The sequence below is a fragment of the Pseudophryne corroboree genome, chromosome 6 (assembly GCF_028390025.1).
Source record: "Pseudophryne corroboree isolate aPseCor3 chromosome 6, aPseCor3.hap2, whole genome shotgun sequence".
Classification (NCBI taxonomy): domain Eukaryota; kingdom Metazoa; phylum Chordata; class Amphibia; order Anura; family Myobatrachidae; genus Pseudophryne; species Pseudophryne corroboree.
This window is the reverse complement of record NC_086449.1, coordinates 569,067,909-569,090,695: the sequence shown is the minus strand read 5'-3', so window position 1 is coordinate 569,090,695 and position 22,787 is coordinate 569,067,909.

The following is a 22,787-nucleotide window of genomic DNA, read 5'->3' as shown; positions in this document are numbered from 1 at the left end:
CATTGGACTGGTTAACGAAACTGAGCTCACAGTGCCGGGAGGCGGGTTATAGAGGAGGCCCCGCAATGCATTCTGGGACAGTCTAAACTAGCTTTAGCCTGTTGGTGCCTCTGGATCAAAATCCATCTCTACACTCAGATGTATTCCCTGTGGAACCCAGTGTACCTCGCAGAAAGAGATTTAACCATGGTAAGTCTACCATAAATCTCCTTTTCTCTAGCATCCATAAGGGATATTGGAGGAAACTAGTACGATGGGTATAGACGGGGTCCAAAGAAGCCAGTGCACTTTACATTTCTTCAACTGGGTGTGCTGGCTCCTCCCCTCTATGCCCTCTCCCACAGGCAGTTTAGAAAAAAGTGCCCTCAGGAGAGGATGCACATACATCTCTGCAGCTCCAGAGATTTTTCTTCAATTTCATTTAAATCTTTAATTTTTTTCGGTATACTGTCTGGGCAACAGCATACCTGCGCCGTGGGAGTTAGGGGAGGGCGGTCACCGACCTTCTGAGGTGCAGGACCACAATCCTGAGGGGCTGTTTGTTCAGCGGGTTACTGCACCTTGGCTGTCACAGCTGCAGCACGCCGCACACCCCTAACGTGGCCTGAAGGTGACATCAGTGGTGAGTACACACCAGGGGCCCCGCTAGGGGGGTCCCTGGTTCAAAGTGCGGCTGATCACGGGTGCGATGTATGGGACCCTTCCCGGGGGGTCCCGCTAGGACACTGGCACAAACATGCTTAACTAAGCACTTGTGTGAGGTTTTAAGCTTATTGGAGACTTTGCCAGTATAAATAATATGTATAGCTCCGGCGCCATTGGAGGGGGCTGAGCTTTCTCAGAGCAGGACCAGTGGCATTTTGGTGCCTTCCTCTGCTTACAGCAGCCATCAGCAGCACACACTCAGCGCTTCCTGCCTCACAGACACACTGGAAACTAGTACATGGTGTAGCTAAGGGGGAGAGCTGCTATTGGGGATCATTCCGAGTTGATCGCTCGCTAGCTGTTTTTAGCAGCCGTGCAAATGCTATGCCGCCTCCCACTGGGAGTGTATTTTAGCTTAGCAGAAGTGCGAACGAAAGGATCGCAGAGCGGCTACAAAATATTTTTGTGCAGTTTCAGAGTATCTTCAGACCTACTCAGCGCTTGCGATGAGTTCAGACTGTTCAGTTCCTGTTTTGACGTCACAAACGCCCTGCGTTCGCCCAGCCATGTCTGCGTTTTTCCTGGCACGCCTGCGTTTTTCCGAACACTCCCTGCAAACGGTCAGTTGACACCCAGAAACGCCCTCTTCCTGTCAATCACTCTGCGGTCAGCAGTGCGACTGAAAAGCTTCGCTAGACCTTGTGTGGAACTACATCAGCCGGTGTGAAAGTATGTCGCGCGTGCGCATTGCGCCGCATGCGCAGAAGTGCCGTTCTTTGGCATCATCGCTGCGCAGCGAACATTTTCTGTTTATTGTGATTAGAGCTGACAGTCTCACTTGGGCTGTGCAGCCCCGGGTGTGCTGGTATGTCTCCCTCTCTGTGTGTCTCCTCTCACATACAGTGTGTGTAAGTGTATGTGTTTGTACTTACTGTGAAATATGGGTAAGCACAAGCTGTGCAGTACTGTATCTATCACACCAGATTCTCTCCATTGTATAATGACTTTTTCCTATGAGCAATGTAGTCAATCTTCACAAATTAGTGAAGAGGCTGGGGGAGAGGGTCAAGCAGCAGTGCAAGTGGGCGGGTACGGCGTACCCTTAAGAATTTAGTCAAGGGTACGCTGTACCCACCGCCGCCGGGACGCCGCTCCCTCCCTCCGCTGCTGCTCACCGCGCTGATGCGAGGGAAGGAGAGCGCAGCATGCGCCTCTCCTGCCCCTCAGTGTCTACTTTCAATTCAGAGCTCGCGGACTGGCAGCCAAGGCTCCTGATTGGCTGCTGGACCGCGAGCTTTGATTGGCTCACGGATCAGCCCCTAATTGAAGGTAGACACAGTGACCCGCACTGCCGCCAAAGACTGAGGGGCAGGAGGGGCGCACGCTGCGCTCTCATCCCCTCACACACAGGAACAGGTAGCAGCAGCACGGTAAGCAGGAGGAGGGGGGGCATATGTACCTGGCACTGGGGGCATATCTGGCACTGCGGAGACATGTGTATCTGGCACTGGGGGCATTTCTGTATCTGGCACTGGGGGGCATCTCTGTATCTGGCACTGGGAGCATATCTTGCACTGTGGGGGCATTTCTGTATCTGGCACTGGGGGGGACATGCGTATCTGGCACTGGGGGCATCTCTGTATCTGGCACTGGGGGCATATCTGGCACTGGTGGGACATGTGTATCTGGCACTGGGGGCATTTCTGCATCTGGCACTGGGGGGCATCTCTGTATCTGGCACTGGGAGCATATCTGGCACTGTGGGGGCATTTCTGTATCTGGCACTGGGGGGACATGCGTATCTGGCACTGGGGGCATCTCTGTATCTGGCACTGGGGGCATCTCTGTATCTGGCACTGGGGGCATCTCTGGCACTGGGGGAACATGTGTATCTGGCACTGGGGGCATTTCTGTATCTGGCACTGGGGGGCATCGCTGTATTTGGCACTGGGAGCATATCTGGCACTGTGGGGGCATTTCTGTATCTGGCACTGGGGGCATATCTGGCACTGCGGGGACATGTGTATCTGGCACTGGGGGATATCTGGCACTGGGGGCATCTCTGTATCTGGCACTGGGAGCATACCTGGCACTGTGGGGGCATTTCTGTATCTGGCACTGGGGGCATATCTGGCACTGGGGTCATATCTGGCACTGATGGCATATCTGTATCTGGCAGAGGGGGCATATCTGGCACTGCGGGGACATGTGTTTCTGGCACTGGGGGCATTTGTGTATCTGGCACTGGGGGCATCTCTGTATCTGGCACTGGGAGCATATCTGGCACTGTGGGGACATTTCTGTATCTGGCACTGGGGGGACATGTGTATCTGGCACTGGGGGGACATGTGTATCTGGAACTGGGGGCATATCTGGCACTGTGGGGGCATTTCTGTATCTGGCACTGGGGGGACATGCGTATCTGGCACTGGGGGCATCTCTGTATCTGGCACTGGGGGCATATCTGGCACTGGGGGGACATGTGTATCTGGCACTGGGGGCATTTCTGTATCTGGCACTGGGGGCATATCTGGCACTGCGGGGGCATTTCTGTATCTGGCACTGGGGAGCAATGTATATCTGACACAGTGGGGGCATTTGTGTATGTGGCACTGTGAGGCAATGTATATCTGGCACTCTGGGGGCATTTGTGTATCTGGCACTGTGGGGCAATGTGTATCTAGCACTGTGAGGCAATGTATATCTGGCACTCTGGGGGCATTTGTGTAACTGGCACTCTGGGGCAATGTGTATCTGGCACTGTGAGGCAATGTATATCTGGCACTCTGGGGGCATTTGTGTATCTGGCACTGTGGGGCAATGTATATCTGGCACTCTGGGGGCATTTGTGTATCTGGCACTGTGGGGCAATGTGTATCTGGCACTGTGAGGCAATGTATATCTGGCACTGTGAGGCAATGTATATCTGGCACTCTGGGGGCATTTGTGTATCTGGCACTGTGGGGCAATGTATATCTGGCACTGTGGGGCAACGTGTATCTGGCACTATTGGGGTTATATGTGTATCTGCCCCTCCCCCCATATGTTTATCACGCCCCCATTTTCATTGGCCTACGGCGCTCGCACACAGTGCTTATAAGACATTTTTTCTACTTGCACCACTGGGGCCAATAGTCTCTAACCAGTGGGGCTCTGAAGACTATGATGTCAGATATGTCATCCCAGCTCAATGCTAATGTGCAGAAAACTCAGCTACTGCAACTAGCTGTTGCAGATTTAGCTGCTAAGGCAGATGCACAGCCCCCCCTCTCTCATGCAGGTCCCCAGAAGCGTGGTTTACCTGCTCTGCTCTCTGATACAGATGATGATATACAAGATGATGGGGATGACCTGGATCCCATTAGTGAGGATCCCGATTCTACTCAGGGTATTGAACTCCTCATTTTGGCTATAAGGGATATGTTACAGCTCCCTCTAGAGGACGATGCTTCACAGCAGTCATTTTTCTTTGTACAAAACAAACCCAATGTCACTTTCCCTGAATCTCCAGAGTTAGATGACTTATTCAAACAGGCCTGGAAAAATCCAGACAAAAAATTCCAAGTTTTTGCACACTTTCCCATTTGCTCCTCAAGGTAGAAAATTTTGGGAGGAACCCCCTGGGGTGGATGTCTCAGTCTCTCGCCTGTCTAAGAAGGTGGTGCTGCCTGCCGCGGGTTCCTTTACTATGAAGGATCCTGGTGATAGAAAGATAGAGACTACCCTAAAATCTATATACACTGCAGCCGGCCTTTCACAAAGACCGGTCATTGCGGGTTGCTGGATGACCCATGCCATTCATTCTTGGGCCACGCAAATTCAGGGGGGCCTCTCAGGGGATATGCCCTTAATTACCATGGTAACCCTCCTGAAGCACATTCAGGACACTACCCGTGTCCTCTGTGATTCCCTCAAGGAGATGGGGAACATAAATGCTCGGATGTTGGCCATGGTGGTGTTGGCGCGCTGGGCCTTGTGGTTGCATCAGTGGATTGCGGATGCAGAATCCAAACGTAATGTTGAGTCCCTTCCCTTTTTTCGGGGGAATGGCTTTTTGGTGTGGAGTTGGATGTATGGACTTCCAAGGTTACTGCTGGGAAATCCACGTTTCTCCCCTCTGGAGCCCCGCCGGCGAGACGTTCCTATTCGGGACCGTCTGTCCAGTCCTTTGGGCCTCGCACATTTCGATCAAAGGCTAGAGGTACCAGAGGTAAGTCCAGAAAACCTGCGAGTACCAGTCCTCAGGAACAGTCCACCAGTTCTGCTTCCACTAAAGCCTCAGCATGACGGTGCCCACCCACCTCGAAGGGATCTCGAGGTGGGGGCTCGACTGCATCACTTCAGCCGCGTCTGGGAGACCTCCTGCCAGGATGCCTGGGTCAGGGAGCTCGTTTCTCAGGGCTACAAGCTGGAGTTCGACAGTACTCCCCCCCAACGATTTTTCAAATCAAGCTTACCAGCTTTAGGGGATATGCAAGTTATGCTACAACAGGCTATCCAAAAATTGGTCCAGTCCCACGTCATTGTTCCGGTACCTCTACAGCAAAGCGGCAAGGGGTTTTACTCAAACCTGTTTGTGGTGCTGAAGCCAGACTGTTCTGTCAGACCCATTCTGAATCTGAAATCCTTAAATCCTTATTTAAGGGTGTTCAAGTTCAAGATGAAATCCCTGCGTACAGTCATTGCGGGCCTGGAAGAACAGGAATTTATGGTCTCCTTGGATATCAAGGATGCCTATCTCCATATTCTGATTTGGCCTCCTCATCAGGCGTACCTGCATTTTGCCCTACTGGTTGATCACTTCCAATTTTAAGCACTACCCTTCGGCCTGTCAACAGCCCCGAGGGTATTCATGAAGGTGATGGCAGAGATGATGCTTCAACTCCGGATCCAAGGGATCAATGTGGTGCCTTATCTAGACGATCTTCTGATAAAGGCAAGATCCAGGGAACTTTTGTTGCTCCATATCGACCACACTATCCGTCTTCTGTCCGACCATGGGTGGATCCTCAACTTACAGAAGTCCCACCTGGAGCCAACTCAGAGGCTCCTGTTCCTGGGGATGTTGCTGGATACTGTGGCACAGAAGGTGTTTCTACCAGAGAACAAGGCAACAACACTTCAGGAGATGATCCGCATGGTGCTCTACCCTACTCGGATGTCCGTACATCTCTGCATAAGATTGTTGGGGAAGATGGTTGCCTCCTACGAGGCAATCCAGTACGGGAGGTTCAATGCTAGAACGTTTCAGTTGGATCTTCTGAGCAAGTGGTCCGGATCACATCTCCAGATGCATCGGATGATTCGGCTGTCACCTCAGGCCAGGATTTCCCTCCTGTGGTGGCTTAAGTCCTCCAATCTCCTGGAGGGCAGGAGTTTTGGGATTCAGGACTGGACCCTCCTCACGACGGTTGCGAGTCTGCGAGGATGTGGAGCTGTCACCCAAGGGGCGCATTTCTAGGGAAGGTGGTCATCCCACGAAAGCCTCCTACCAATCAACATTCTAGAACTTCGGGCGATCTACAGTGCTCTGCTTCAGGCATCTCCTCTGCTCAAGGATCAAGCGATCCAGGTACAGTCGGACAACGCCATGGCGGTGGCATATATCGATCAACAAGGAGGGACAAAAAGCAGAGCCTGCATGCGAGAGGTGTCAAAGATACTCCTCTGGGTGGAAAGAAATGCAAGAGCTATGTCAGCAATCTTCATTCCGGGTGTGGACAACTGGGAGGAGGACTTCCTGAGTCATTACGATCTCCACCTGGGGGATTGGGAACTTCCCCATCTGGTGTTCCAGCAGATCATCAACCGGTGGGGTTGCCCACAAATAGACATGATGGCTTCTCGTCTCAACAAGAAACTTCACTGGTATTGCTCACGGACCAGGGAAGGGCAGTGAACGCACTGGCATCACCTTGGCCGTACCGACCGGTATACCCGTTTCCTCCAATCCCATTTATCCCGAGGGTGCTAAAGCGGATCAGGAATCAAGGTGTCCAGGAAACTCTAATTGCCCCGAATTGGCCTTGGAGGGCATGGTATGCGGATCTTCTGGACATGTCCGAAGACCCTTGGCCTCTGCCACTCAGAAGAGATTTTCTTCAACAAGGACCATTCATCTACCCGGACTTACGGTGTCTTCATTTGACGGCATGGAGGTTGATCGGAACATCCTAGCTCATAAGGGCCTTTCCAAGAAGGTTATTGCAACCATGGTTCAGGCCAGGAAACCTGTGACGTCAAAAACATTATCATCATATATGGAGGATATATGTCTCTTGGTGCGAGGAACGCACGTATCCGCCTACTGAGTTTCACTTGGGACGTTTTCTAACATTTCCTGTAGGCTGGTGTGGATAAGGGCTTACGTCTGGGTACCATTAAGGTCCAGATTTCAGCTCTCTCCATTTTCTTTCAGAAAAAAATTGGCAGTGTTGCCGAAAGTTCAGACCTTCTTGCAAAGGGTACTCCACATACAACCTCCCTTTGTGCCGCCTACGGCTGCCTGGGACTTGGATGTGGTGTTGAAATTTCTACAGTCCTCCTGGTTTGATCCACTGATGACGGTAGAAGACAAGTACCTCACGTGGACGACTGTGATGTTACTGGCCCTGGCTTCTGCTCGACGTGTCTCGGAATTGGGGGCCTTATCGTGTAAAAGTCCGTACTTGACCTTTTACGAGGATAGAGTGGAGCTCAGGACTAGACAGCAGTTGTCTCCGCGTTTCACCTGAATCAACCTATTGTGATTCCGTCCAGTCCTGACACTTCTGCTCTTCCGGAGGCATTGGATGCTGTGCGTGCCTTGAAGATCTATGTCAAGCGCACATTGTTCATGCTCTATGATGTGCAGAAAAAGGGTTGGCTGCTTCAAAGCAGTCCATTGCTCGTTGGATTCGGCTTACTATCCAACAGGCCTAAGTGTCGGCAGCCTTACCTGTTCCTAAGTCTCTAAAGGCCCACTATACTAGATCGGTGGGCTTATCCTGGGTGGCTGCCCGTGGAGTCTCGGCCTTGCAACTGTGCCGAGCTGCTACCTGGTCGGGGAAGAACACCTTTGTGAATTTCTACAAATTTGATACCCTGGCCAAAGAGGATACCCAGTTTGGGCAGACGGTGCTGCAGCAGTCTCCGCACGTTTCCGCCTGTTCTGGAAGCTTTGGGACGTCCCCATTGTACTAGTTTCCCCCAGTATCCCTTATGGATGCTAGAAAAAATAGGATTTTAATACCTACCGGTAAATCCTTTTCTCGTAGTCCATAAGGGATATTGGGCGTTGACTTTTCTGCAGGTTCTTGTTCTAAAGTTACCTGTTCGGCTGTTGCTGTTGTTGTTGCCAGCCGTTGCTGGTTGTTATAGGTTTGTGGTGTGCTGGTGTGTAAATCTCACCACCTTTTGTTATCGTATTCCTTTCTCCTTCGGGCACGTTTTTACCTATAACTGCCTATGGGAGGGAGCATAGCATACCCAGTTGAAGAAATTTAAAGTGCACTGGCTCCTTTGGACCCCGTCTTTACCCATCGTATTAGTTTCCCCCAATATATCTTATTGACTACGAGAACAGGATTTACCGGTAGGTATTAAAATCCTATTTTTACATTTTTTTTTTTAAATGCTTATAACAGCCATTTGACCCAAATTAAGTACCAGAAATGCCTTTATTATAACCTAATTAACTTTTTTTACTTTTATCCAATGTAAAAAAAAAATTTTTTATTCTTTGGGGGGGGGGGGGGGGGGTACAGACAGAATGAACCCTTTTTTACATTTCGCAAATGTGCAACTGAGTAGTCAAATCGCGGGGGCGCACATACCCGCAGGGCCGCACATACCAGCAAAAATCTTGTTTTCGTGAAAAAAAAGCTGCAAAAGCCGTGGCTGATTGAACTTGGTCCTAAGATGCTTAATTTAAAGAAAAATAAGGGGCCTAATTCAGATCTGATCACTGCAGCAAATTTGTTAGCTATTCGGCAAAACCATGTGCAGTGCAGGGGGGGGGGGGGGGGAGGCAGATATAACGTGCAGAGAGAGTTAGATTTGGGTGGGGTGTGTTCAAACTGAAATCTAAATTGCAGTGTAAAAATAAAGCAGCCAGTATTTACCCTGCACAGAAACAAAATAACCCACCCAAATCTAACTCTCTGCAAATGTTATATCTGCCCCACCTGCAGTACACATGGGCCCTCATTCCGAGTTGTTCGCTCGCTAGCCGCTTTTCGCAGCAGTGCACACGCTAAGCCGCCGCCCTCTGGGAGTGTATCTTAGCTTAGCAGAATTGCGAACGAAAGATTTGCAAAATTGCGAATAGACATTTCTTAGCAGTTTCTGAGTAGCTCGAGACTTACTCTGCCACTGCGATCAGTTCAGTCAGTTTCGTTCCTGGTTTGACGTCACAAACACACCCAGAGTTCGCCCAGACACTCCCCCGTTTCTCCAGCCACTCCCGCGTTTTTCCCAGAAACGGCAGCGTTTTTTCACACACACCCATAAAACGGCCAGTTTCTGCCCAGAAACACCCACTTCCTGTCAATCACACTCCGATCACCAGAACGAAGAAAAAACCTCGTAATGCCGTGAGTAAACTACCAAACTTCTTAGCAAATTTACTTGACGCAACCGCAGTGCGAACATTGCGCATGCGCAGTTAGCGGAAAATCGCACCGATGCGAAGGAAAATAACGAGAGAACAACTCGGAATGAGGGCCATGGTTTTGTCCATTAGCTAACAAATTTGCTGCTGTGATCAGATCTGAATTACCCCCATGGTGTGCTACTGCTCTGGGGGCATCTCAGTCACCACGGGCGTCTCATACTGTAAGTGAGGACACATCTATATCTATACACTGTAAATAAAAGCATTATTATTGTTCTGCAGCAGGGTATACAGGTTTCCACAGGGAAACATCGGGGGTGTTGAGTGGATCTGGATCCAGAGACACCAACAGGTAAAGCTTTAGCTGTCCCATGATGCATCAGGAGGGCCTCCTCTATAACCGTGCCTCCAGGCACTGTGAGCTCAGTTTTTAGTTGGTGCTTGAAGTAGCAAGTCACTAAACAGGAAGCAGCTTTAAAAGCTTTTTAGTTTTTGCTGGAAATTGACTTTTTCTTCAGAGCTGGCAGCACTGTAATACCCCTTTCACACAGCCATAAATTTCCCGGGTTAACTTAAAACACATGAACGTGCATCAACCCGGGAAATTTCTTGGTGTGAAAGGGTACAGGGACAAAAACCCGGGATTTCTGTCCCTGCATTTCAACCCTGCAATCGACCAGGGTTGGTCCCGGGATGATCCCTGGACCCTGGACAGTGTGAATGGTGCAGGGACATGTCCCACCTTCCCGGGTTGCCTCTGCTGATGCTGATTGGCTATTCAGGGCACTTCCTGGTCTTGTGGTTTTTCTGAGACGCCCATTTTCAGAAAATGCAGGGCCATAACCGGTTCATTATGAAAGGTGCAGACCCGGGATGTCTCGGCAAAAAATGCTGGTGTGAATGGTGCCAACCCGGGAATGTCCCTGCATGAGCCCGTGGCAGAATTCCCGGGTTTTGTCCCTGCATTTCTGGTGTGAAAGGGGTATAAGTCAGACTGACTTCAATGTTGCAGCTCCATCACCTCCCAAGCGGCGCTGCATACTTCCGCTTGCTTGTTTCCCGGGTACTTGCGGAGGGTGACGTCCGCGGACATAGGCACGGTCCCGGACCAATCTCCAAGATTGTGTGGCTGCTACTGGGAGGCAGGTAAGAGGGTCCCCTAGCGAGACCCGACATTAAATCGTGTTCTGTCCGTGGTCTAGGGAGATGGACTGCGGCACTGGCGTGGACACTGTCACCGAGCAGGGACCCCACTAGACCACCAAAGCATTAGGAGCACTGGTCAGGTGTAGTTACACCTAATTTAATAAGGCTCTATAGTACCTGGGGTGGAAGAACAGCATAGGGGAGGCGGTGCTTGACCTGTAGCCCCTCCCCCTTCTCAGGACGCCTTCTACTGCAGATTTCCCACCCTGTAGCTGCCTCACTCTCCCTCACAGAGACACTGGGCACCATTTTACAGAATAGCAGCAGTAGGTCTCCGGGATTGCTGGGCAAGGTCTCCCATGTAAAGCCGCCTGTACACAGTGCTGTGTCTTTACATTACACTTAAGTATCCTACCTGTCTTCTCAGACAGCGTCAGTTGAAAATTGTGTACATTGCAGATTATATTGTACGAGTATTCTGCTATATCCTCCGGTCTCTGGACCGCGCTGTGATATAGTGCCGGTCCAGTATCATACCTCCCAGCTTTAAAGGGACAGGAAGAGGGACCCCTGCGCGGCGAAGCCGCGCGCGACCCAAGATGGGGCGTGACTTGCCATGGAAGGGGTGTGGCCCCAGCCAAGTGGGCGTGGCTGAGCGCCACGGACCCGTTTTCGGCATTTTGGGGTCGTGCCCAGCGCTCCCCGAGCAGCTAGGCAGCCCCCTGCTCCCCTCCCAGCATTGAATAGATGCCGCGCGTGCGTGCGTGCGCACGGCATCTATTCAGTGATCACAGGCTGCTTTGCAGAGCAAAGCAGCGAGTGATCAAAGCCTCCCCCCAACTGCCCTCGGGACACTGCGACCCGCGGGAGGGACAGCGGGACAGGGTCCGAATAGCGGGACTGTCCCGCTGAAAACGGGACAGTTGGGAGGTATGCAGTATCCAGTGCAGCTTTATTGTGATATAACGCCTGCATTGCATGTGACTGTGTGTGCCTATTTTGCTGTGTGGTTTCACTTTCACTGTTTCCCAGCTATACCTATTACTGTATTCTATACCCTGGGCTCGGTGCGTTTGGGTCAAGAATTATAGTTGTACACAGATTTTATCAATATGCATATATAACTATATTACATCTTTGTTACAGTCACACTGTACTTTATCTGTTTTTTTCACAGAATATTGTCTTTGGCTATATCATCATACTGTGCTGGTCCGCTTGTTTACATTGTGCAATATCTAACAAAATGGGCAGCAAATCAGCAGAAGCTCCTGCAACATACAGAGTGTGCTCCACGGGTTTGACAGAGGAGGAAGCATTATATGATGGTCTCTGTACTGTTTGTCATATGTCTCAGTCAGTCCACAGCTCCTGCACCTAGTCAGGAGCCACCATGGGCAGCATTTATTGCCATGCTGTGTACTCTGGCGGAACGCCTTGCACCTCCTATGGGGTCACCTGTGGTATTACCACCACAGATTGTACCTATGGTAAATCCGCCTTGGGTGGAAAAATTATGTAACCAACCGCAACAACTTAATCAGTCTCTGGTTAGACAGAAACCTCCCTCAGGTCACACACATGTCCCTGGTCTCTCTAAGCAGGCTGCTTCATCCTCTCAGTCTACAAACCTCTCTGAGGTTTCATTGGACGAGGAGGGGGAGGATACGGTCATGTCTGACACTGATTCCTGTACTGCAGACGAGGAATCTCCCTTAATGGTAGATGTCCCTGCACCGGTAATTGCTCTTAAGCATGTCCTACAAATCACAGATGAGGAGGATTCCACTACAGTGGAAAAGAAAACTGACACATTTAAACAACAGAAAGTGGGTAAAACTGCTTTACCCCATTCTGATCACTTAGTGGACATCAGACGGGAACCCTGGTCTAACCCAGGAAAGAAATACCCTGTCCCCAAAAGGGCTTTGGCTCGCTATCCTCTCCCTGCAGAGCTGTGTACCAAATGGGAGACTCCGCAACTGGTGGAATCTCATGTCACTAGCCTCGTGGTGTCATCTACTCTGCCTGTCACCACTGTCACCTCACTGAGAGAACCGACAGATAAGCGTATTGAGGGATGCCTGAAATCTATTTACTCTCTTACAGGGGCTGTTCATAGGCCCACTGTAGCTGTCTCTTGGGCTGCAAAAGGTATTGAGGCGTTAGAGGAGAATGAAACTGCCAGACAGTACCGTTCTCATATTACCACTGCTTCTTATTACAATCAAGAAGCATCCTCTGAGGAGGGAGTGTTGGTGGCCAAGGCGTCGGCTACATATGTCCTGGCATGCCGCATTCTGTGGTTGAGGTCGTGGAAAGTGGACATGGACTCCAAGACGACTTTGGAAGTCCTCCTCTTCACTGGGGACATTTTGTTTGGCGAAGTCCTGAATTAAATTGTGTCGGAGTTAGCAGCTGCTAAGACAGATTTTCTCCCCACCTCTAATCCTTCTCAGAAGGCCAAAAGCACCACTTTTCATTCCTTTCGGCCTCAAGTGAAAGCGAAAGGTCAATCATACCCTAGTCTTGGGTTTCCAAAACCTCTAAGCCCAAAGCGAAACAACCCTTCATTACCAATTCCAGGCTCTGCCGTTTCGTCTGGCCATGGCTCCTCGGATCTTCAAGGTCATGGCCGTTATGACGGCTCATCTCCGTCGTCAGGGAATCAGAATCCTTCCATATCTGGACGATCACCTGATTTTGGCAAGGTCACACGAAGTTCTCCTCAGTCATCTCCAACTGACGCTGACTTTCTTGCAAACCCACGGGTGGCTGCTGAATTGGAAAAAGTCAGCGCTGGTCCCAGCTCAGAGCATGGTGCACCTAGGGGCACTACTGGACACTCACAGACAGAGACTGTTCTTGTCCCCAGACAAGGTCCTGAAACTTCAGGACAGGATAAGACACTTCATTCGTCTGCCCAGAGTTTCGATACACTCAGCAATACAAATCCTTGGTCTGATGGTGTCGTCCTTCGACATGATAGAGTACGCTCAATTTCATTCTCGTACTCTGCAACGGTTGATCCTTTCCAAGGGGAACGGCTTACCTCATCGAATCAGATCCCAAATGGTGTCTTTGACTCCGGAGATTCGTCTGTCGCTGGCCTGTTGGCTCCAGGACCAGCAACTGAGCGGTGGCCGTCCCTTCTGGGTCCCCAACTGGGTCCTGCTGACAACGGATGCCAGCCTTTCGAGGTTGGGGAGCAGTGTTGGAGCAACACTTGTTTCAGGGTCATTGGACCAAGGAGGAATCTCATCTTCCAATCAATATTCTGGAGCTGAGAGCAGGGTTCAATGCTCTGTCTCTCACCCTGCCTCTGGTACGGAACAGGCCTGTTCAGGTACAATCAGACAGTGCCACGACATTGGCGTACATAAACCATCAAGGTGGCATTCAAAGCCGCATGGCGATGTTGGAAGTGTCCAAAATACTATGTTGGGCGGAACGCCATCTTCCAGCCATATCGGCAGTGTTCATTCCAGTCATCCTAAACTGGGAAGCAGACTTCCTCATTTGCCAGGATGTTCACTCCGGGAAGTGGGGCCTTCATCCCGAAGTTCTTCCAGGCGCAGGAATCACTGTTGGAGGCGGGATGGAGTAGATCGGAGTAATGGGAGGAGGTCAAAGAAAGAACCTGAAGTCTTTTCAAATGGCTGGTAGCTAAGAAAAACTTGATAAAGAAAAGTGCCTACAGAGGAAATTGGACTTCTTGATCTCTGGAAGAGGAGATGATGGGGAAATCTCCCGGGTGAAATCTCGGATGCAGCAGTTGCAGTATAGTCGACTCTCGTCTTTGATTCAGGAGAGGGATTACGGCATGTTCCTCCACCCGGATCCCTACCAGAATTGCAGGCGAAAAATTGAGATAAAGGAAATCAGAGGTCTGATGGATGGAAAGGGTGTCGTGCAGGAGAGGAGAGAGGGCATCCTGGAAGTCATCAGAACCTACTACACTGATTTGCTGTCCGAGAAGGCACTTAACAGAGAAAGGATAGAGGAATTTCTTGGGAGGATACCAGGTCTTGTGGAACCGGATGACTCATTTGACTATTTGGAAAGTGAGATATCTGTGGAGGAGGTCAGAGAAGCAATTGGCGGATTAACATCAAAAAAGACACCTGGGCCAGATGGCTTAACAGCCGAGTTTTATCAAGAATTTTCTGACATCCTGGCACCGCGTCTTGTGGAGGTCTTTAATAGTGGTCTGGCAGAGGGTGAACTCCCTCCCTCCATGAGACTTTTTGCACTTATCTTACGCTCTAAAGGGTAGGACCCGGTCCGTATTGAGAACTGGCGCCCCATAGCATTCCTCAATACGGACAGAAAGGTGCTGGCAAAAATCATATTCAACAGGCTGATGGAATTTTCCGGGCAATTGCTCTCGGCTTCTCAGCATTGTACGGTGAAAGGTCGAAGCACATTTAGTGCTGTCCTTGGTGTCCGGGAGGCCATAGAACGGTGCAAGGCTGAGAAGGTGGGAAAGTACAGTGGAGCAAAAAAGTATTTGGACAGCCACCGATTGTACAAGTTGACCCACTTAAAAAGATGAGAGAGGTCTGTAATTTCCATCATAGGTACACTTCAACTGTGAAAGGCAGAATCTGAAAAAAAAAAACTAGGAAATCACACTGTATGATTTTTAAACAATTTATTTGTATATTCTTGCGGAAAATAAATATTTGGACAATCAAAAAGTTTAACTCAATACTTTGTAATATAACCTCGATTGGCAATTAGAGAGGTTATATTGATCCTTTTATTCGGAGGATCAAGAACAGCATGGTGGGAGGGGTGCAGCTGGGCCCGGGTGAGCCACTAAGGGTAACTGCCTACGCTGATGATGTCACAGTGGTTCTGTCATCAGGGACAGAGGCTTGTGATGTTGACCAACTGATAGGTGAATACTCTGGAGCCTCGGGCTACATGATAAATCAGGACAAGTGTGAAGTTTTCTGGATGGGGGAGGAAGGTAAAGAATTTTGCCTTCCGGACAGCCTCCCGTGGCCAGTCAGCAAACTAAGAATCTCAGGATAAGATTTGACCAGGGCGATTATGCCACAGCAAATTGGGTTCGTAAACTGGAAGAGGCAACCCGGAAAGTAAAGAGCTGGATAGGATGGAAATTCTCTCTGAGGGAAATGGTTGACTTGTGCAAAACCTATCTGATCCCATTGTTCTTATATGTCAGTTATGTATGTTTTTTGCCGCTACCACTGTGGTCAAAAATTGTCTCTTTGTTTTTCCTGCTGTTGTGGGGAAACAAAATGAACATGGTCAAAAGAGGCTTTGCATGCAAACCGAGGGCCGAAGGGGGACTGGATATGGTCAACCCCGTCGTTTTTTTCATAACAGCTTTTTTAAAGATGAACTTCGGGGGCCTGCTTTCAGAGCCCCCCCCCCCCCCCCCCTCGGTGGGCAGATGGTTTCAGGGAATGGGTATCCCACTTTCTCACAGCATGGGTAGAAGGAGGTCGGTTAATAAGTCTTCGGGCCAGTAGAGATCTACGTGATCCGATGCTTGAGAGTGATTGGGCGATGGGGCTTGGAGGTGGGGGAGTTAAGGGACCTCGGTAGGAAGGAGTTGGGGAAGATGGTCTTGCAAACTCACTTCCATGTCCCATTGGCCCTGAAGGATTGCCCAGGAATTGTGTGTTCTGAAGGGATCTCTGTTAAATTCTCAGAGGATCCCGTTGAAATTTAGGGACATCGCCTGGCTCTCATTCCAAGGGAAGCTCTATGTTAGGGGGAACCTGAAGTTTTTTTTTTTAATTCAATACTTTTTATTATTTGCTTTTTTGACAAACATATAAACCTTAACAATAATTAAAAACAAAAAGAAAACAGTAGCATGTATCTTGTGTTGACATACTTGATTCATCAATCATTTGTAGGTATTAACTTATCGACATATAAATAGGGTTGCAGACATCTACGTAAATGCATATCGGACAACTTATTTGCATATCAGTTGTACAGACAGTGGTACTATCTAAATTTGTCAGAGATTAACAGTGAGAAGGAGCATGGGTACATCGGCACAGTGGTGACGTTAGCCATCTGTCCCATATCTTGTAATATTTGTCTGGGGCTTTCCTAGAGATATAGACGAATTTTTCATGAGATACAACCGAATTTACTAATGGTATCCATTTATTAATATCAGGGCCAGTAGTCGCCATCCATGAGCGTGCTATCAGTACCTTGGCCAGAGCACATAGGTTGAGAATATATCTCCTGGAATGGGCCTCCAATATCTCCTCATCTATGACCCCGAGAGTACACACGAGAGGAGTAAGCACATCCAGGGGGATTCCTGTAGTGTTTATAATCCGTATCACCTCCTGCCAAAAGTCCACCGGACAGGCCCACAAAAGATGCCAGAAGGTACCGTCAAGAGAGGCACATTTCGGGCACCTAGAGTCGCTCCGTCCCCCTATATTAACAAGGCGTCTGGGAGTAATGTAGACTCTGTGTAAAATAAATAAGTGTATTTGTTGAAAACGAGCTGATGTGGTGGTCGCACGCGCAGCCCCCAAGGCCTCCTCCCATATTTCTAGGGAGATCGTTCCTAAGTCTACCTCCCACTTAGCTTTCAGGTGTGAGAGGCTGTCAGAATGATGGGCACCGAGCAGAGCGGAGTAGAGAGCGGATACAGACCCCGCCCCTGGGTTATCAGTGAGGAGTAGGTGAGTCGGAGACTTCCGAAGGAGAGGCGGAGCAGCCCCAAATTGAGACCAGGAGTCCAGAAAAGTTACAGCGTCCTGGGTCAGCGTGGGTAGCGGGATATCAGCCAGATACGCTTCTATTTCGGTCTCTGAGTGGGTAAGCCTAGAGCTATACAGTCGTCTATAGTAATCTACAAAGTCCCCCACAATATCAGGTGTGTGAAAATGCGTAATGTTATCGTTGTTGCAGATTGCAGGTACCGTATTAGTGGCTCTGTCCGCGCTTGCCAGCATCGCCATGAAGCTGCCAGGCCTATCCCCCATTGCATAATATGTGTGTTGAGCATAAAGTAGGCGGTATTTAGCCTTCTCAGCCAAACACTCACGCCAGTCAGCCTGCGCCAGCAGCCACCTCTCCCTCGTAGTGTCCAGGTCATCAGTCATATACTGCAGCTCCAGCCTCCTACATCCCGCCTCAAGGTCACGCTCGCCCCGGGTATAGCCAGACTTCAAAGCAGCCACTCTCTTGATCAGGGTGCCACGGACATGTGCCTTAAAGGCATCCCATAAAATTGAGTCAGATACTGAACCTTGATTTTCCTGCAAAAAGGCCTCCCACATCTCCTCCAACTCCGCACCGGTGCCCATCTGAGTCAGCCAAAAGGGATTGAACCTTTCAAAACCGTGCCCCCCTAACATCTCCCATATCTAGATTGAGAATTACCGGGGAGTGATCTGATATGCCCCTAGTAGCGTAATGAACATCAACCACCCGCGGCAGCAGGCCTTTAGAGGTGAGGGCCAGGTCTATCCTAGAAAAGGATGAGTAGGTAGGAGAAAAGCATGTATACTGTCGTGTATCAGGATGGCGAGCCCTCCATGCATCGACCAGTCCCAGACTATCCACCAGTATCGCAAAATCCCTCCTCCGCACCAACGGAGCATCAGGGGATCGTCTGGTTCGATCTAAAGCATGGTCGAGGACATTGTTAAAGTCACCAAGGCAAACTATAGCAACATTTGGATACAATGTGATAAACTCAGCTGCCTTACTGAGAACCTCCGGAGAATAAGGGGGCGGTATATAGACAGCCAGGATAAGTACAGACATAGCATAGACTTGACATTTTAAAAAGACATATCTGCCCCATTGGTCCAACTGGACCCGGTCAAGGACAAACGGGACCGACCTTCGAACCAAAACGGACACACCCCGTGAATGTGAGGTATGGGTGGAGTGGTATGCCCATCCCACCCACGGTTTCTTAAGAGCTAGAACCTTGGCCCCGACCAAGTGAGTCTCCATGAGGCAAATAACATCTGGAGCAAATTGTTTAACATGCCGTAGCACTAGCGCACGTTTAACCTTATCGTTCAGCCCCCGGACATTCCAGGATAGGAGTTTAAGTTGATTAGAGGCCATAAGTTAAGTCTTGATAAAATATATGGTCGGTCCCGCGTATCCCCGCCAGGCTCTCAACATCCAAACCCGCTGTAGTAGTAGTAGAAGTCTGCGAACTCATAGTGTCTGCAACACATGCAAAAAAAGAAAAACATAAAACAAACAACAAAATACAAACCCTCCCTTCCTGTCCCCCCACCCTGTATACCCTCCCGAACTGAGGCATACCTTCCCCCAATAACCTGTTCCCCTTAAGCAAAAACAAACTAATCTAACATAAAAGGGCAATGAGTAAAATGACCCAAAGACAAAAAACGTAGGTCCCCCTCCCTTAGCTAAGAAAGGTGAGGAGATCCCACCCCGAGCCTTAACCAGAAACATCAACGAAATCAGAAAATAAGCATTGGCAGCAGCAATACAGTATCAACTGAGTAACGCACTGCGACATGGATATCAGTAGAAAATACCAGCCTAGGCATATCAATATACATCAAACTTTAAGGATCAGGAGCAAGCACCCGTCTGGCCGGGGCCCATCGATCTAACCACTGGGCAGCGTCCCGAGGTGTAGCAAAAAATTGTGATTCTCCGTCCGCCACCACCCTCAGCCTAGAGGGAAACAGCATCGCATATTGTAGATTTAGTTCCCTGAGGCGTCTTTTAATCGGGACAAATTGTGCACGATCCTTTTGCACCTCCAGCGCAAAGTCAGGAAACACTGAAATTTTGGAACCATTCCACATCAGGGGCCCCTTGGTGCGTGCCAAGGATAGGACAGCATCCCTATCTCGATAGTGGAGGAATTTCGCTATGAGTGTGCGCGGCGGCGCACCCGGCGGCAGCGGCCTGAAAGGGATTCTGTGGGCCCTTTCCACCGTGAAGAATGGCGTAAATGAATCAGCTTCAAAGGAATTTTTCAACCAAGATTCCACGAACTGTTCCGGGGAGTTACCCTCCTCCTTCTCCGGGAGTCCCACGAAACGGATGTTATTCCTTCTCAGTCTGCCTTCCATATCTAGCATCTTGCTTTTAATATCAGACAGCTGACCATCTATGGCGGTGACACGGGAGCTAAGCGGGGGGAGTTTATCCTCCAGCGTGGATGTACGTGTCTCAACCTCCCCGACCCGCTCTCTGACCTTTTGGATATCGTGATGAATTATGGTCAGGTCAGCTTGTACTTGGCCTATCTTGTCGGATAGACTAGATTCGCTAGCCGCCAGGGCTTCCAATACTTTCTGCAGCACGTCATCAGAGGCATCGATGGATGATGTCGAGTGGCTGGGGGACCCCGGTGACGGGGCGTCCCCACTCCCATCCGACGCCGCCGCGCGCCCCCCAGGAGTATGCGAATATTGTGCGAGCCGGGTCGCAGCGGATTTATGGTGATTCTTCACCATTTTGTAGATATCTTAGAGTAGTGCAGAATCGATGGCTTAGAGAACATCAATCAGCAACCCAGAGGTTATGTGGATCAGAGTATCGGTGAAGTGTGCACACACTGGAATCAACAGGACACAGTCTCAGCACCTCAGACACCCATATATAGCAGTTTAGTGCAGTTCCAGGGATGCATGCAGGGGAGACCACTGAGAAGGAAACCCGACCCCTTTATCAAATGGGCCTTCCAGCCCTAGGCCATCCAGCACCCAGGCAACACAGGGGATGTGAAGGGGGGTTGAGGGTACCTCAGATTACAGCCGCACTGGATGGAGCCAGGAGAGCGGTGTGTAGATCCAGCCGTCCAGCACCTTATTCCCCCAGGAGAGGGGGGCCGCGGGTAATATAGTTTTCAGCAGCCACCAGCAGACGCCGCAGGAGAAGTCACCACAGGCTCCCGTAGGGTCTCTCCGTCGCTCCCCGTGTGAGCAGCACCCTCTCGGCGCGTACACGCGAGGCCGCACTAGAGAGCCGTGGCCGGAAGTCCCGGCGCCATTTTAGATGTGAGGTAGGAGCAGGGGAGAGATCCTCGGCGCTCTATTACTCCGCAGTCCGTGCCCGTCCGGCGGCTCCCGATGTCTCTGCAGCCGCCCGGAGCCTTACGCTATCCGCCAGAGTATTTTGGGCTCGGGGAGGTCCCCTCAGGATATGGTTACGGATGATCGGGAGCGGAGAGCACTCACGCCGAGCTGCTACTCCATGTCCCGCTAGGCCACGCCCCCGGGGAACCTGAAGTTTAGAAGACCCGATGATCATGATTGTCCACGGGAGGAGTGTCAAGGTCAGGAGGTCTTGCTTCGGTGTCCCTTTTATGTAGATATTTATAAAAGAGTGTCGAGTGCTCTGGGCATACCTTGCCTTTCTGGTTTGGATTACCAGGGATGGGCCTATGGGGCACTCAAAAGGTATGAGGATTTTAATTTATGCACAGTTTTTATGATTAGTTTAGCGGTCAGGTATCGCTTATGGAATGCACGGTGCCAAGTTTCTCTGAGAAATAGTCCTTCCCCATGAGGAGGTGGAGGGTTTAATATTACACAACGGATGATGGAAACAGAGGAGGAGAGATTGGACACCATCAGCTGGTCCCTTTTGTGGCGCCAGCTGAAGCCCCCTTAGTGGGAGGCGAAAGATCTCCAGTACTTCAAATTACTGGCATAACTTTTCTATAACTATCTCACTTTTTAGTTGACTAGATTTTCAGGTTTTGGTTTGTTTTTTGAAAATGGTTGCATACATTCATTCATTAGTTACTTCTCATCTAAATGTTGGATTTGTCCAGGGTGAAAGCAGAATGCAAAGTGAGAGTGTGTGTGTGTGTGTGTGTGTGTGTGTGTGTGTGTGTGTGTGTGTAATGAGTGTGGAGTGAGTGGTGGTGGTGGGGAATGTAAGGTAGTGTGTATCACTGACCTGGTTTGGAAGTGTTGTGGACTCGGGGTTTCTTCCAGTGACCGGGAAGAGGAACCGCTACTGGGTCGCAGAAGAGAAGGCCGGATGTAGGTCTTCCTCATGCAGGATTCGGGCGGTAGGCAGAAGGTACGGGTGGGCGCTTGAAGGACTCCTGAAAGACAAGACTTGTAAAGGTGCTGATGAATTGGTGGAGAGTACCAAAAGCTCGCTGTGTGCGGTGTTGTGGTGCTAGAGGCACTGAGGTGCTAGAGGCACTGAAAAGCAAGAGGTACTGAGGTGTTTTGAAGGCGCTGAGGCGCTTAGAGACGCTGAGGTGCTTGGAGGCACAGAGGTGCTGGAGGCACGGAGATGCTGAGGCACGGAGGTGCTGAGGCACGGAGGTGCTGAGGCACGGAGGTGCTGAGGCACGGAGGTGCTGAGGCACGGAGGTGCTGGAGGCACGGAGGTGCTGAGGCATGGAGGGTGCTGAGGCACGGAGGTGCTGGAGGCACGGAGATACTGAGGCACGGAGATGCTGAAGCACGGAGATGCTGAAGCACGGAAATGCTGAGGCACGGAAATGCTGAGGCACGGAGGTCTGGAGATCACAGGTACAGCAGTAGTAGCGATGATACTCAGGCGCCGGAGCTCTGCCCGGCGTCTGAATTTGTACTTCCCGCCAGCACCCGATTGGAGAGGCGCTGATGATGTCACCCGTCCCCAGTGAGCGTCGGGCGCACCCGCGACATCCTCACTACGGGCGCCGGACGGAGCGCCGGAAGGCAGAGACCGCCAGCGGGGACGGCCGCCCGGGCAGCCAGCAGCCTCGGAGGGACAAGGGAATCCCTGGAAGACAGCAGGAGCATTACTAAGGCCAAACGGCATCACCAGGTATTCGTAATGCCCATCCCGGGTATTGAAGGCGGTCTTCCATTCATCCCCTTCTCGGATGCGTATAAGATTATAAGCTCCCCTCAAGTCGAGTTTGGAGAAAACACGGGCGCCACGAACCCTATCAAATAATTCTGTGATTAGTGGCAAGGGGTATTTATTCTTGATGGTGATATTGTTTAAACCGCGGTAGTCGATACATGGTCTCAACCCCCCGTCCTTCTTCTTCACGAAAAAGAAACCCGCTCCAGCAGGGGAGGAAGAGGGGCGAATGAATTCCTTGAGCAGATTGGACTTAATATAGTCCGACATAGCTTGAGTCTCGGGAAGTGACAGAGGATATGTGCGGCCACGGGGTGGCATCTTCCCTGGGATAAGGTCAATAGGGCAGTCCCAAGGCCTATTAGGTGGTACCTGATCAGCCACCTGTTCCGAAAACACATCCTTGAACCCTTGATACGCCTTCGGAATATGCTCTTCATCCGACTTAGAAGAGACACGGAGCGGACAAACGGGAGTGAGACAGTTAGCATGACAAAAAGGACTCCAAGACAGAATTTGAGAAGACTTCCAGTCAATGTGAGGATTATGAATTTTGAGCCAAGGCATT